This window comes from Lissotriton vulgaris, chromosome 8 (assembly GCF_964263255.1).
Source record: "Lissotriton vulgaris chromosome 8, aLisVul1.2, whole genome shotgun sequence".
In the NCBI taxonomy this organism is placed as follows: Eukaryota; Metazoa; Chordata; class Amphibia; order Caudata; family Salamandridae; genus Lissotriton; species Lissotriton vulgaris.
Window position 1 is genome coordinate 806,138,292 of NC_141696.1, and position 17,883 is coordinate 806,156,174.

Consider the following 17,883-nt stretch of genomic DNA (forward strand, 5'->3'; position numbering starts at 1 on the left):
ACTAGACCTTATTGCCTTAAACAAAGCTCTTTGCTGTGATACCCCCCCAGATGTCAGAAAAGTCGACAATGCTGCTGAGACCACACAGACTTGGCTCTCCAAAGCCGTAGACCTATGTCTCCCCATATCTCATAACGTAACAACCATCACCCCCCGGCCCAATGGTTCAATGAGTCTCTCAAAATGGAAAAATCCATATGTAAAGCACTTGAGTGAAAATGGAGAAAAAATTACTCACCTGAGCACAAAATTATTTATACCAAGGCCAGAAATATTTACCATACCTCCTGTATTAAAGCTAAAGCCACCTATGTTTCTAAAACCATCACTGAAACCTCCAACCACTCAAAAACTCTTTTCGGCATGGTCAAAGAACTGGCGGGTTCTAAAACAGCCGCAACTCCTCGGCCATTAAACGACCAACAATGCGACAATCTCACTCAATTTTTCAGTAAGAAAATTGAAAAAATCATTTTGGAAATGACTATTCCCAGCCCAGACATCACTATTTCATCTAACCATATGGGCACCGTAAAGCCATCTGTTCCTACAAACCACTTAAACTGTTGGCCTCTTATTAACATGGACGGATTTAAAACTATTCTTGGAAAAATCAAATCAGGTTCACCTAAGGACCCTCTCCCTATTACCATCATAAAACAACTAGATACCCCTCATCTGCAGGTGATTCTTGATACTCTTAATGCCTCACTATGACAATCCATCGTACCTGCTCCTTGGAAACATGCAATGGTGACCCCCCTCCTGAAAAAACCTATGGCTGACCCTGAGGTTCTTGCAAACTACAGACCCATTTCTCTTTTACCAGCCGTCTCTAACATACTGGAAAGGCACGTCCATTCACTTCTTACACAATTCACAGAAGATAATAACTCTCTCCATCCTTATCAATCGGCTTTCAGGCCGGCTATTCCACTGAGACTGCATTATTAGGAGTTACTGGAAAGCTCTGTCAACTTCTAGGTGAAGGGTAGATAGTCGCACTTATTCTACTTGATCTCAGTGCGGCATTCGACACCATCTCGCACAAACTCCTAATACACACACTCGGGCATATGCGACCCTGCACTAGAGTGGATCATTTCATTTTTGGAAAATCGTACTTTTCAAATCATGTCAACCATAGCCTGTTCCAAAATTTACACCGCACCGCATGGAGTACCTCAAGGCTCGATCCTCAGTACACTGCTATTTAACCTTTACGTCAGACCTTTAGCGGATATAGCAGAACAAGCTGGGCTAACTCTATTTACCTACGCAGATGATTCTCAAATTATCTTCTCCCTCTCCAATCCTAATCTCTCGGCACCCTCCCATCTCAAACAAGGCCTTAGTAATATCTCCAATTGGATGACCAAGAACCACCTGAAATTAAATGCTGAAAAGACCGAGGTCCTCAGCCTGGGTAAACAAAAAGACCTTTGGAAGCTTTCCCACTGGCCTACTCAAATGGGTGCCCTTCCTAAACCAACTAACCACGTTCGGAACCTGGGCATCATTATTTACGACACCTTGTCCATGCACCAACAAACCGTCAAAGTGACTGCACTCTGTTTCACCATTCTAAAATGGCTCGGTAAAATCCTATGGATGTTGCCCGTCCCCACCCAAAAGACCGTAGTTCATGCCCTTATTTCATCAAGACTTCACTACGGCAACATTCTCTACTTGGGGTCAAACAAAGGCATGGTCCGTAGACTGCAGCTGATCCAGAATTCTGCTGTCAGGTTGCTTTGCAGCATTCCAAAGACCTCTAGCATTTCTAGATATCTACATGACCTACATTGGCTCAGGGTGGAGAACCGTATTAAGTTCAATGCCCTAAACTATATGTTCAGAATAAAAGCTGGCACAGCTCCCCAATACCTCCAAGCACTAGTATGCCCTTATGTACCTTACCGCCACTTAAGATCTGAAACCTTGGGCAACTTTTTTGTGCCCAAGGTCAAACTCTCCAGAATGGGAGGGAGATCTTTCTCATATCTGGGCCCTTCTATATTGGAACACTCTTCCCACTTTCATCCGCAAAGAAACAGATTACATCCGTTTTCGCAGAAACCTTAAGACCTGGTTGTTTGATCAGTAAAGAGAACTGCAGGACTAGGAAGATGCCTATGTTCTGTTCTGGCACCGGGAAACCCTTTTTGGGGAGCTGAGTGCCTTACAAACTCAATAAATAAATAAATAAATACCTCCCTGTGGACTAATATTCCCCACTGCCAAGTGAAGGTATTTTTGAGAATAATCTTTCGGTGTAATTTGGAACTAAGGGCCTGATTTAGAGTTTGGCGGATGGGATACTCTTTGACAAATAAAATATCCCTATGCACTGTCTACTGTTCTTCAGTGGATGGGATACCTGTTATCCGCCAAGTGTGCCCTAATTGTCAGACTCTATTAGCTTAAGCCTATAACCTAAGTTTGGCCTTAGGGTAGTAACTGAAGAGGGAGTTGGAAAAGAGCAGGGATATTGGAATTATAAGTGAGTAGCATAACATACTAAAGTTGTGCTGTCCTAAAAACATGCCTGAGAGGAAGCAGATCCACCAGCATCTCTCTTTTAGCATTGCATAGTCAAGTAATAATTGTGCAGCAAATAAGATATACACATATCTATGTATACCTTGCTCATTAATGGCATGTAATTAATTTTTAACACACATAAAGTGTCTGTTTAGATTCACTATGAAATTATTTAAACAAATTTCACATTTAATTATGTTGGCACTCTGGCTTAATTATGCTTTGCAATCAGGGCTATGATTGATTACTTAGCTATGATGTGAAGCATGGGTGGAATGATCACATCCAAATTAAATTCCAATGGCACTAGAGGATTAGCAATGTTCTGCTACTGTACTGTGCCACTACAGACGGTATAAACACGTGTTTAAGCTGATCATCACAATTTATGTTTTTGTATTTTGTTCTTCTTACTTTCTTAATATAGCTGCTCTTGCTGCTGGAGCTGGCAACAGGTAGCAACCGCCGGCCCAATCATGGCAGAAGATAGCCACCTGGCTGGGGCAGAAGAAGTTGAAGGCAGTAGCTGGGGAGTATCGCCGGATGGTGGTCATAGAGGAAGAAGAGGAGATGGCACAGGCATTAAGTTCCTTGGGCTGCTAGCCAGGGCCGCTTCTAGCTCGGCCATGCCACTTCCCCTGCCAACTGCAGGCAGGGTTCACTGCCTCAAATACCAATACCAGCCTCCCATCCTTGGACTCAACATCACAGCTCATCCACCGCATCCTACTCAAACTTCTCCACCTGAGGCAGGACAAGGCAGCACTCTAGCATGGGCAGCAGAGGTTTGCCAAGGAAATTGACGCCCTCAAAGCCCTTTTTAATTGATTCATGTTTTGGTGGGCGGGCATTTTGGGGAGAGGGTGGGAAGGAAGGAAAGTTCAGGAAGGGATTTTGGACTTTTGGGACATTTTGTGCTTGGGGAGGGTGGTGGACTTGTTGTGGGTGGAGAGGATGGGTTTCAAAGGATGTAAACAAATGGTCTTTACTTTATTTTCTTTGTCAGCATTATCTGTCTTTCCATTGCTAGTTAGGGTAGTATAGCATTGTTGAGTAATGACTAAGCATGGGCAAATTTTGCGAATTCGCGGTTCGCGAATTTGCGTATTCACAAATTCCCGATCCGGGAAATCCGCAAACTCTCGCGAATTTGCAGATTTTCTCATTTTTTTGTGTTCGCAAGGGTTTCTGCCAGTTCACAAGGGTTTTGTACCGGTTCGCAAACGCGAACTTACTTGTCGGGTCGCAACGGTCGCGACTATGTTGTTTCTACATCTGGTTCATCACAGCACCCACTGTTTCACCACTGCCACCCTCTGGTTCATCCATGCCACCCTCTGGTACATCACTGCCACCCTCTAGTTCATCACTGTAGATTATGGGGGGGAAAGGCAGCACACCTGCCCTGCTTCAACTGACATGAATTAATTTGGGGTTGATTAATGTGTCACTGAGTCTTGCACCTGCTTCCTTATCTGTAATTGCTTTCTATTGCAGTGCAATTATTTTTCACAGGACCTTTGTGGTCTACTTGTAGCTATTCTCTGAGCCTGCTGTGAGAGTCAGAGCAGGGTCATAGAATAGTTGCAAGTAAGCAACTGAACTTTTGAGGGGGCCCTCAGGAAGCACTACAGGGAATGGTTACTAATGATGAGGTTGAACTTTTGCACCTTCTGAGTTTTTTCAGTTTTGCAAAAATAATTTTTTTGCAATTTCGCGGGATTCGCGGGGAGCGAATTTGCGCGAGATCGAATTATGAAGCCGCGAATTTGTGCGAATATGCGTTTTGTTTTTTTGCGGCATGTTAGTTCGCAAGGTTCTGTGCGTTTTAGCGAGCCGCTTGTAGACCAACGGTGCGAAGTTACCCTCACGGTCGTTCACGGGCGTGGCCATTTTGTTTGCGTGACGTATTTCCGTTTCCGGGCACTATGTGTAATCTCGCAAAGTGTGCGGCTCGCTAGTACAAGTTTGCGTGTGATCGCGGCCATCTTGTTTTTCATTCATTGCTATGGTTCTGGGCATGCTTTCTGTATCATCTGTCAATCTCTGCTATCCTTTGCTTGTTTGAAGTTTTTTTTAATCTTTTTTTTCTTATTATCTATCCCTCTATTTTTCTAGCTGTATATTTTTGTTTTTTCTGCTACTTTTGGTTAATTTTAAACTACTTTTTTAAACTCTTTTCTTTTCTTCTTCCCTATTCTATTTCTTCTTTATTATTTACCTTCCTTTATGCCCAGACCATGGTTAAGGGAGCCAGGAAGCACCCTGAGAATGGGAAGGGTCCCCCACCCCGTGCCCGGCTCCCGTGCGGGCGTTTGAGGGGGGAGACAGTCACAGCCCAGGAGATCTTTAGCATGGAGGAGGTGGCGGCACTAGTCTTTTATGTCCAGCGCCGCCTCCCCAGGACCATCATGGCAGGCGGCAAGATCGCTAGCGGCTACGGGATCCGGGAGCACCGGAAGCGGTGGGAGAAGGTGTGCCCGGCCATGTACTAACACTCTCGGGTCCGGCGCACCTACAACCAGGCCACCCACCATTGGACAGATCTCCTGGACCAGGAACGCGACTTGATCGATCTGCTTGGCCTTGAGATCCCCGGGCTTGGTGAGTAGTAGTAGCTATTTCTTCACTACTCTGTTTTCTCCTGCAATAATGCTGCTGATTACATTGTAGGTAAATTATATTTCAAAGTCTTCTGTGCATTTCAGGTGCACTGCTCTCCTTCTCAGTAGCGTTGCTACTATGCTTATTTGTTTTCGATTTTGTGTTCATTTCATTGGCCTGAGAAATTATGTTTGAGTGTAGTTTAAAGAACTGCGTAATGCTAGACACTAAGGGTCAGATTTTTAATTACCGCGCATCCCTGCAAAGTAGCAGGGATGCGCCAGTAATTGTGCGCCACGCCACCACCACCCATGGTGCGCCGTATTTACAATGCGGCGCACCATGGGCCCAAAATGTCACCGAAGCGTTAAGCATCTGTGCCGTAAAGGTGGTGCATTGCGGGAGTTGCGTCGCAACGATGGCGCAGCTCCAGCAATGCTCTGGGGAGCCCTATCTCCCCAATGCTGCGTCATGCCGTACGTCTGCTTCAAGCAGGCGCAGGGTTTGAGTCACGCATCATTGTCCTAAAAGTGACTGATTGAAATCTTGTAGATTTCCCTCTGCCACTTTGAGGATGCGTTCCTGCGCAGGAACGCCCTCCCTTGCGCCGGAACGCCCCTGATGGCGCAGGGCTTTACAACGTGATGCATCTCCCATATGCGTCACGTTGTTAATATACACCGCTCCATGGCGCCTCTTTTGTTCTGCCTCTGCGTCACAAAAGTCACGCAACAACAGAGCAAAAGAGCCGCAAGGGGCTTGTAAATCTGCCCCTACAGACTCAGGTCCAGTCCTTCCTTTGTACACCTGGCAATAAGAAGAAATAGTAGTGGTGGATTGATAGTTTGAGTATTTTCATGACTAGTTATTGTAGTAGGAAACTTTTTAGTGTTGTCGCTGATCTGCAATCACAATGGAGTTTGTCTGTCACTGCGCGTGCTGCTGACTGCTGCCTGCCAGTCCTAGGTGAACCTTTTTAGTAGTTATTTTAGTGAGTTACATAACTTTCCAAGTTGACGGTCCGCAAATCAAGCAATACTAATATCGTAGTAGACCACATGAGATAGGTCAATATATCCTGTGGAATAGTTGTCTATTTGCTATTTCTCCAAAATATTTTGTTATTGTTCTTTTGTAATGTTTGATTTGGTTGACCACAATCATCCATGTTTTCGGGTCTTTCTTTCTTTCATGTTGTACATCAGCTCCCCCCAGGGGCAAGAGGACATTGGAGGAGGCTGCTGCTGTTGAACAAGGCCAGGATCGGTCAGGCGAGGGCTACTTTGCCCCGGTAAGTTTTAATTTTAATATAGAGTACCTATTTTTTCCTAGCGTTCCTCATTCGATTTTTTCTAAATCGTCTTTGATCTTCTCGTAGACTGTCTCTAAATTCTTATCCTGCCACGACTATGACTCCCTGTGGTATTACTAGATTATTCTAATTAGTCTGTCTGTGTAGCTAACTAAGATTGCACATTTGGCAAAAGGTGTTAAACGAAACTTCCATTCTAGTCAGCAATAGCTCTCTATGGAGAATATCCTTTATGACGTGGATTTTACTCCGCAGTACCCTTACATTGCGTCTTTTACAACGCAAGTCGTAACCACGACTTGCGCTGGGGGGCGCTACAGGACAAGGAATAATTTAATTTACTATCCAACACCTTCCCTACTGTATGTTGGCTGGTGGTGGAATAGTAAATTAAAAAATTCCTAAGTCCGCACCCCTCCAACGCAAGTCGTGGTAATGACTTGCATTGTAAAAAACGCGTTGTAAAGGTACGCATGGTAAAACCATGCGTCGTAACGTCGTACATCCCTCTCTATGCACTGAGTGCAGTCCTCTGGGATTGTCCATAATGTCTTTTCAAGTCTTCTAAATGTTTATGCTCTGACAATTACCAACAATAAAAAGGTGAATGACCACCAAGAAAGAATAAGATACTACTTTACTTTTGGTTTGGATAGGAGGACAATCCATACTACTACTGTTGCAGGGACAAATCTGCACAAACAGAACTATGGACACTAAATAGTGCATTGTTTATCAATTATAATAGGCGCAGGTACACTTTCCACATACCTCAGTGATATCAGTCTTTGAAGAACCCCCAATCTCCTTACTGACTAGATAGTGTGGCAGAGTCATTTAGCTCCTGAATTCATCGATGATTGATCCCCAATGATGATTATCCAACGCAGGACAAGAGTACGGAGTCAGAGTCCAGAAGTGTCAGAGGCACGGACTCATGCTTGCAAATTGCAAAGCCTTTTGCTCATTCACTCTTGACCAAAAACCACAGAGTCTATTTAAGTTTTAAAGCTTTTTTAAAAGTAAAAATATTTATTAAAATCAAGCTTGTCATTAAACAGAAACGGTTATTTAAAAATGGAAAAGTGCTTATAGTGATTTATTTCACACATTTATTGTGGGCGAGCCGAGCCCTCACCTGGTTTGAACTTTAATTTTTCTTTTTGGTGCTGAATCGTTGGTCCCTCTGTCCTAGTGGTGATGATGATGATTTGTTCTTAGAAGTGAAGCTTCTGTCTGTTATGAGAAAAATGGTGCGTGTTAAAAAGCAAGCATTCATCAGTTTTGCCAAAACGTGCATCACGACAACACCCTTTCCTGGAAAAAGGGACATTTTTACTTTAGAGTAGACAGTCACAAATTATTAGATTGGTTTCTGTATTCACATTTCTTAATTCCTAGACAAAATACTAGTGAGTGGTATATGTCTATGAAATCTAACATTCTTAAATGTACTTTGTAGATGGAACATCTGGTGCTGGGCCCAGCGCAGAGGTGGAGGAGGAATGCTATGGGGAGGAGGCGGTGCAAGTGCCGGACCAAACTGCTGTGCTGGTTGCCACGGTAGTGGCGGGCAGTGATAAGCTCTTATATTCCTTACTTATTGAGATTGCAGACTGCATAGTGTGCTCCCCGTGAGAAAACGTAAGGTTTGTCCAGATGAGAGACTGAAAAAGAATGATTGACATATAGTTTGAATGGATGGATGCCTGGATCATAGTACTATCTATCTCTTAGATAGCATATGTGTATCTAGAGAGAGTAGATGGTCACTGGATGAACTTAGTGTTACTTTGAAGAGCATGTAACACCGCACCCGCACGTCCGTCCCAGTGTAGGAAAGGCAAGGAAAATAAGTTGTAATTTTGTCCGAATACTACCATGAATAGTAGCAGTTGTTTGTATTGCAAGTACAGCATATATCCGGCTATTACGATGGCCACTCACTCACTACCTCTGTTAATAAGTTTAGTAGAACTCGGTCATTCATGTGTGGATGTATCACTGTTCACCGAATAAAAACCAAAGCACCTAAAGTCATCCCATATGTAAGCAAATACATACGATGTGCAGTGATAGATAATCAGATTATTTATCTTCTTCATTTTCCTTTTCTAGTATTCATTGGCACTGTAGGGTGACAGTTAAATTAATTAAGCAGTAGCCCTTAACAGAGTATTCTCAGTGCCACCCATAATAGAAAAGTAAGAGCATCACCACCGGCATGAACTGGACTGGTACAGTAACGCAAGTCTGTCTCACTCATCATGGCGGGCGCCTGTTTTTCTCGGGTGCAAGTTGACTGCGCTGGCATTATGACGGCTTGCAGAAGTTAACGTACCAATTTTGCTAAACAAGAGAGAAGAAGAAGAATAAGAGTGGTGTACTGTCATAGTCGACTCTAATGGAGTGAGTCCATAGTGCTCGTAGAATTGATTCCTTAAACTCCCACTAATGTTAGAGCAAGGATGAAGAAGTGGAAGATTAGATAGATACTGGCCACAATAGTTATGTACTGCGCTTGCAAGTTGCTAGTTCTACTGTGACACAACTTTCTGCTGAATCATTTTGTGCTAATCTTAAAGAGCAATGGTTACAGACTATGTCTTTCTTTCTTCATATAGATGCTCCTTCCAAACCAACCCGGAAGGAGCTGGCTAAAAGGGCCCGGCAACGGAGGCTGGAGGCCACTGTCGCCGAATATCTGCGGCTGGTGGCCCAGGAGGAGAAGGACACGCAGACGAGTAGGTCAACAACATCCACGATGACACCTACATCCTCCTCCGCGCTCCCTGGGTCAGCCAGTCAGCGCAGCAGGTCTCCAGCGGTACGGAGCAGGGGTACCGCAGCCACCCGCCACCGCCGAGCACCAAAGAAATTAGCTGCCCCCCACAGCAGTTACAAAAAAAGGATGCAGCGCCTTTCCCTGAGGGTTTCCTACCTCGAGCAGGAGCTCCTCAACACCAAAACCCTGCTCGAGACCCTCCACAAGGAGTATGCCGACCTGGCCAGAAAAGTCAACAGCAGCCAGCAGTAGGAGGAGACTGTCCCTTGCCCCTTTTTTAAAGACTTCTGAGGCGTGGGAATTGGGAGTTGGGTTTTCTACTTTTTTGGACTTCGTTTTCAGGGACATTCTTTGGGGTTCAGGAGGGGGGGTGGGTTGGGTCTTGCGGGAGAATATTTATGTTAGGGATATATAAATATACTTTAAACTTTATCTTAGCATACGTGTTTTTTACTGTTTTTGAGGCTGGTGGGTGGGGGTTTAACAGTCCAGTAACTTAAGTGGCATCTTGATTCAAGTTGTGTAAGTACTAATGGCCCAAATGTTTTCAAAAGTAAGTGCCTCTCACAGAGTAAGTGAATTCAATAGTCCTAGGAAGGACCGTCAGTCTCTCGTCTCTCCGAGTCCTAATACTCCATTGTACTACCTCCCCCCAAACACTTATCTTACCTGTAATTTGTGTTTGGAAATAGGGCTAGGCACAGGGCCGGCTGCACGCGAAATGGCGATTAAGGTTGGCAATCCTGGGTCGATGAAATGTCATCATTGCGGTGGTACTTGTGGTGTTACACAGTGGCAGTTGCAGCATCTGAAAAAAAAGAAAATGAAACCTTGTTTGTCCTTACCGTAGCATTAGAACGGTACGATAGAGAATATAGCAGGTGACAGTACACTAGAACAGTGACACAATGTAGCCTAACAAATGGTAAAGTATTGAAAGTATAACTAGTACTTGCGTTGAATTTCTTTGACATTGGCTACTACTACAAGAAATAGTACCAAAGGTGAAGGACACAGCAGCGTAATAATTTGCCACGTCTAGGAGGAGGATGTTCTTGATGACCAATCAAGTTGATGGCGCACATGAAAATCTGCTTTCATTTGCCAATAGTGACTGAGTGTCAAGCTGAGTAAGAATAGATATCCTCGGATTCCTTCACCAGCCTGTTCCTATGACCTTATCCTCCCCAGCAAGTGTGTGGAATTATTGCTGTCATTTAGTCACACATCAATCAAAACCACACAGCCCGGGGGAAGAGGGTTAGGGTTTGGAAAATGGATGGGAATGGGGGATTTTGGGAAAGTTTTGTTGGAAGAAGAAAAAAAAAGCACAGCATGCACAAACAATAATTGAAGATAAAGAAATCTTTTGGTACAAAGCTAACAATAAATCTTTTAAGTAACATAAAGGAAGTGCATGCACTACTGCATGCATGGTTGCTAAAAAGTAAGTAGTTCTTTCGACAACCGTGAATGAAAGAATGAGACAGTACAGGGCTGCAGTAATAATTATGTGTTTTCACTTGCCTATCTCTGCACTCAGAGAAACACTTCTTACATTAAATTGGGTTTAAAAAATAGCACAATTAAAGCCTATAGAATGGCTGTAGGGACGAATTTAGAAGCAGAGATCAAAGAAATGCAGAGTCACACTCATAGAAGTTCACAGCAATAACATTACTTAAAAGATAATTAGAAAAGAAGGGATACTGTATCTGTATGTTGTTGTAGTTGTCCTGTTGAATTTGGTAAGTTGCATGCATCAAACCATTCCTCTTATTAGCGGGACTCCTCCATTCCAGCTGACGCTCCGTCCATCAATGTTGGTGACCAGAAGACACCCTGTCCACTGCCTGCCTGGCGGATGCTGAATTGCGGCTCGTTAATGTGAAGCCTGACTTCATCCTTTTTTTCCCATTGCACAGACTGAAACCTGGCCTGTAATTATTGATGGAAAAACAAGAAGTGATATTAGAACACCACTGACAAATAAATATAAGGTATGTATGCTGTGTAGTGCAAAAAGTCACACTTTGAGTTTCCTAATAGACAGTACAATATTTTTGGAAGTGCGTTCTCTGTCTGAGTCTCCTTTTGAAGGATAAATAAGTGTGGGCGAATCAATTTAGCGGATCTTTCCCCTCAAGCTAGGTGTACTGTAAACTGTGTTTTAGAACAAAATTAGACCTTCCCAGCAGTGCTCCCAGACCCTTACTAAACCCAGTCGCAAAAATGTAGAAGACCCCCAATCAGATCTCAAAAAACGAGGCCTAGTAGAAAAATGGTGACAAAACGTACTTTGAAAGTAAAGTAGGCCCAAATCCCCCATTACCCACCGTGGATTGTATTCAAACCACTTGCAAGCAAGCAAAAGTATCCATACCCAGCATCGCTCCAAGACTCGCAAACCCCCCCACAAACAGCCCCCCGCCCATACACATGCAATACAATACTGCTAACCCTAACAAGCCCTAAGTTAAGAATAGTGGCAAACGCTTTCTTTAACTAGGACAAATCCCCCCTTTCCCACCATGGATTTTCTGCAAACCACTTGCAACCAAAATTACACATTCCCACGAGTGCTTTAAGACCCCAAAAATCTAGAACACCCCAAAACACATGCAATCCTGCTGCTAGTGCTAACCCTAACGAGCCCTAAGTTAATGTGCCAAAACGCTTTTCAGCATGGATTTTCTCCAAACCACTTTTATCCGGGATTAGACCTTCCCAGCAATGCCCCAAGACCAGCCAACTCACACGCAAAAAAGCACAACAACCCCAAACAGGCAAAAAGCAAAAATGGAAAATCTCATACTTACAATATTTTTTGGCCTTCTGTCCAAACGCGCTGTGCAGCTAGGTCATAACTCCACTTTTCCACCATGGATGTCCTGGAAAACAAATGCAATCCACATTAGACTGTGCCAGCAGTGCTCCCAGACCCCAAAACCCACCCACAAACACCAGGAACCCACCCAAACAGGCCCCCGAAAACACGATAGTGAGCAAAAAGGCAAAAACTTTTTCCTCATGGATTTTCTCCAAACCACTTTTATCCGGTATTAGACCTTCCCAGCAATGCCCCAAGACCCGCCAACCCACCCGCAAAAAAGCACAACACCCCCAAACAGGCAAAAAGCAAAAATGGAAAAACTCATACATACAATATTTTTCGGCCTTCTGTCCAAACGCGCTGTGCAGCTAGGTCATAACTCCACTTTTCCACCATGGATGTCCTGGAAAACAAATGCAATCCACATTAGACTGTGCCAGCAGTGCTCCCAGACCCCAAAACCCACCCACAAACACCAGGACCCACCCAAGCAGGCCCCCAAAAACACGATAGTGAGCAAAAAGGCAAAAACTTTTTCCTCATGGACTTTCTCCAAACCACTTTTAACCAGTATGAGACCTTCCCAGCAATGCCCCACGACCCGCCAACCCACCCACAAAAAAGCACAACACCCCCAAACAGGCAAAAAGCTAAAATAGAAAATCTCATACTTACAATATTTTTCGGCCTTCTGTCCAAACGTGCTGTGCAGCTAGATCATAACTCCACTTTTCCACCATGGATGTCCTGGAAAACAAATGTAATCCACATTAGACTGTGCCAGCAGTGCTCCCAGACCCCAAAACCCACCCACAATCACCAGGAACCCACCCAAACAGGCCCCCGAAAACACGATAGTGAGCAAAAAGGCAAAAACTTTTTCCTCATGTATTTTCTCCAAACCACTTTTATCCGGTATTAGACCTTCCCAGCAATGCCCCAAGACCCGCCAACCCACCCGCAAAAAAGCACAACACCCCCAAACAGGCAAAAAGCAAAAATGGAAAAACTCATACATACAATATTTTTCGGCCTTCTGTCCAAACGCGCTGTGCAGCTAGGTCATAACGCCACTTTTCCACAATGGATGTCCTGGAAAACAAATGCAATCCACATTAGACTGTGCCAGCAGTGCTCCCAGACCCCAAAACCCACCCACAAACACCAGGAACCCACCCAAGCAGGCCCCCAAAAACACGATAGTGAGCAAAAAGGCAAAAACTTTTTCCTCATGGACTTTCTCCAAACCACTTTTAACCAGTATGAGACCTTTCCAGCAATGCCCCACGACCCGCCAACCCACCCGCAAAAAAGCACAACACCCCCAAACAGGCAAAAAGCTAAAATAGAAAATCTCATACTTACAATATTTTTCGGCCTTCTGTCCAAACGTGCTGTGCAGCTAGATCATAACTCCACTTTTCCACCATGGATGTCCTGGAAAACAAATGTAATCCACATTAGACTGTGCCAGCAGTGCTCCCAGACCCCAAAACCCACCCACAATCACCAGGAACCCACCCAAACAGGCCCCCGAAAACACGATAGTGAGCAAAAAGGCAAAAACTTTTTCCTCATGTATTTTCTCCAAACCACTTTTATCCGGTATTAGACCTTCCCAGCAATGCCCCAAGACCCGCCAACCCACCCGCAAAAAAGCACAACACCCCCAAACAGGCAAAAAGCAAAAACTGCACGTGTGAAGACCTCAAAAGGACGAAGCATGGCTGGCAGGCTTTGAACTAGCTTCCATTGCTCCGCATGTATCATCAGGTCCTTCATAGATGCACCCTGTCTAAAGAAATACTGATCGAGTATCAGACACTGCTCATACAGACGCTCAAGCATGTAGAAGGTTGAGTTCCAACGTGTTGCTACCTCCTGGATGAGTGCTTTCACTGGCAGTTTATGTTGATATAGCAGGACCCTCAGATGCTTCCGGGCCTTAAAAGAATTGCTGAAATGTGTGCACATTCTTCGGCAGTTGGTCAGTAACTCGCACACTGGACTTTCTTCACTCAAGAATTTTTTAACAACCAGATACAGTGCGCCAAACACGGCACTCTGAAATAGTTACCCATATCCATGGCCTTAGCTACATTGGCGCCAATATCCGTGGAAACATAACCAATCTTGCGTTTTCTTTGGGACAGCCATTGAAAGACCTTTGTGTTAAACTCCTGCAAAATGTTTTCTCCTGTATGACTTCTCTCCATGCCAAACATGGCTAGTGTTGCATGTTTCCGAGCAGCTTTAAAAACGTTGTCCGGGTCAACACCTGCGTTTAGCTTTACTTTAACCCCTGAAAAAGAGACCCAGTGTGCAGTGATGCACATCTAATCAGTGGCTGCGCAACTGGTCCACATGTCTGTTGTCAGATGTATAGTGTGAACAACACTCTTCTGCAAAGCTGCCCCAATCACCTCCAGCACATCTTCATGTTGTGCTGGGACCACAACTCTGGCAAAATAGAACCGGCTAGGAACTTTCCATTTAGGACAGAGCGTTGCCAGTAATTCAAGAAAACTAACCCCTTCCACAAAAGAAAAAGGGAGAAGGTCCAGCGCTAGCATTTTAGCCAGCTTAGTGTTATACAGACGCGCCGTTGGGTGGTTGCATTCAAATGGCGCACCTGAAAACAACATTCTTCTAATGGTGGGCTGGACCATGATTTTACGGGATGATGATGATGATGACTTCTTCGATCCAGTTACGCTCGGTGATGATGAACTTTTTCGCATTGGGGTCTCACTCTCTCCCACACTCTTAGTGTGGCTCACAGGGGATGTGCTGCTGACAGGGGTACTGGGTGTAAGTGAGGTGTTTGACGCTTCTTCCTCCTAGTCATCATCAGATGAAACATCAACGGATACAGTTTGTTGACTTGCAATTCGGGCTTCCTGGATCTCCTTTAGGTGCGCATGCCATTGGACAGTGTGCTGTCTCTCAAGATGACCTCTCTGGCCTCCGGTACCATAGTTGGTACCAAGCTTACCACGACTAACTGCAAGCTTACATATGCTACAAATGGCTATGTTTTCCCTTGTTGTGCAAACACTAAAGAAGTCCCAAACTGCTGACTTAAAATGTCTGTGGGGGGCGGAGGAGGCGATACTGGTCATGCTGCTAATGCCAGATGAAGAGGAGGATGTTTGTTGCCGAACTTTACTACGTTGTGCACTTGCAGCACCAATAATTGAGGAAATGGAGGTTGAGGTGGATGGAGGTCCCTTCTGGCGAGAAAATATGGAAGCAGTAGGTGGTGGTGTACTTGTTGACTGCAATGGTGGTGGTCCCATTTCCTCCTCGTTGACAACATCACGCTCAGCAGCTTTTCAGGCTAGGGTAAAAATGTCTGTTTGCTGCATGCCCGCTGAGCCTGTAGTGGCGTTTATGATGACTGCGTCGTCGTCATGAGAGTCTTCATCAGCAGGAGTAGTATACGCCACTTCTTTTTCAGCATCACACTTCATAAGTACGAGAGTTTCGGGGACCTTCCTTTTATGCTTAGCTACCTTTTTCAGATCATGGTGGGCCTCACTCTCAGACGGCAGTGGTGGTTCCAAAGTTGGATCCATATCATCAGAAGGAAGGGGGCTTGAAGAAGATGTAGACACCACCCTTGATCTTTTCCTTGATAGGGATGTGGAAGACAAAGAATGATCAGGAGGAGTGGCTTCCTCAAATGATACCTCGGCTTGAATGTCGATTTCCTGATGTGCCCCTACTTCGGGAGGAACAACTATTGTGGGCACTTGTGCCGCTCCATGCACCTCTGCTTGCGCATCTCCTTGCGCTGCCTCTCCTTCCACATGTACTTGGGCTTGTACTTGCACATTTGGGTGTTGTTGCGGCTGTGGTTGTTGAACACTGGTCAGATGAGTTACAACAACCTGTGTTGATTGAGGGATGCTGCTACTTTCTTGCAATGAGCCAACATCACTGGTCGATGGTGATTGAACAACTACACTGGCTGCTTCTAAAGCGCTCAAGGGCTTGGACTTAAGTTGGTGTGGTGGTGGTGGCACTGAGTCCAATGGAGCGGGGGTGCTGCTCCCGGCTTGGTCCCCAGCAGATCCTGCTGCTGCTGCAGGCGTACTTTTTTTTTTAATCCCAAAAAATGTGGCGGGCGGCACACCAGTCTCCTTGGTAAGTGGCGCCACTTGCTTCTTCTGCTCCTTACTGGCAACTTTCTTGCTAGAGGAGCTACGGGGAACTTTTTATGTGGCCATCTTCTTCAGATGTCAGAACAGCAGGCCGCAGTTGCACGAGTTGCAGAGTTGTCTTGTCTGTGGCCACACGTGACGTCGTGTGACGTTATGCTGCACACACCGCTGCAGGACTTCTTCCTGGCACTGGTGGTTCTCTTGTGCACCTAAAAGCAATGGAAGACAGAGGAACATCAGTTATACACCCCAAAAAGTCGAAAAACACACAAAAATCAGCACAATCCCATGCCATCCATGCCCTCAATGATGTTTAAATTCAAGACACCCCACAGAAAGACTCAGCCCATGCAAAACTCACTACCCCTGGGCATAAAGGATGAAAGTTAGGCAAAATGGGTGCAGGCCTGAGAACACTGCCTGCCTTCAAAATGGCCCCTTGCCCCCCAGCACATGGCCAGGGCCTGCCTGTACCAGCACTCAAAATGGCCCCCACCCACATGGCCAGTCCCCAACAGCAGCCAAAGAAATCGAAAAACACACAAAAATCAGAAAATTCCCATGCCATCCATGCCCTCCATGATGTTTACATTAAAGAGACCCCACAGAAAGACTCAGTCCATGCACCACTCACTACCCCTGGGCAAAAGGCCCCAACAACAGCCCAAAAATCGAAAATTCCAAAATTGTAGTTGCAGCAACAGCAGTCAAAAAAATGGAAAACACACAAAAATCAGCACAATCCCATGCCATCCATGCCCTCCATGATGTTTACATTAAAGAGACCCCACAGAAAGACTCAGTCCATGCACCACTCACTACCCCTGGCAAAAGGCCCCAACAGCAGCCAAAAAAAATCGAAAAACACACAAAAATCAGCAAAATCCCATGCCATCCATGCCCTTCATGATGTTTACATTAAAGAGACCCCACAGAAAGACTCAGTCCATGCACCACTCACTACCCCTGGGCAAAAGGCCCCAACAACAGCCCAAAAATCGAAAATTCCAAAATTGTAGTTGCAGCAACTGGAATGCCCCAAACAAACTTACTTGTGAAATTTCTAATCCAAAAGTGATCTAAAGAAAGTCAAAAAGGCCTCAAATCCAAATATCCAGCAGCATCCACAAAAAGTAATCCTTCCAGGTCAAGATCCAAATGAAAGTGACCAGCACATGAAGAAAGCACTGAGAGGAGCCTGCTGGACAGGAACAGGAAGTTGGAGACTGTGAGGCACTTCCTTCCTCCCACCCCCCCCCAAAATGGACTCCTTGCAAAAAAAAGTGCAGGCAAATGTCAACCTGAGGAGTTATTCTGATAAAAATCATCATTTTCAGAAGGTTTATGCTGCTTGCTGGTGGATTTCTTGTGCAGAATTGCAAATTTTGCAATTTCGCGAGTGTGAGATTGTTGCTGCCCGCCGCATCTACGTGTTCGCAATTGCGAACTCTCGCGATGCGTGCTGGGCAAGGTGGCAAGCCGCGAAGACGTAATTGCGGTCGCCAAACTCCCGCGGGATCCCGCAGCAAGATCCAAAATGGCGCATTATGGAGAAAAACAACTCTGCAAACGTTGAACGACGGTAAGTGAACGCCGCACGCCGCAATATTGTATCACCAAGCAAAAAAATCCGCTGCGT

General features: G+C 45.1%; 1 pseudogene; it reads right to left on the reverse strand.

The window, feature by feature from the left end:
* LOC147698007 (uncharacterized) overlaps positions 1–16,310 on the reverse strand; it is a 30,761-nt pseudogene extending 14,451 nt beyond the window's left edge.
* Between the last annotated feature and the right edge of the window lie 1,573 nt (positions 16,311–17,883).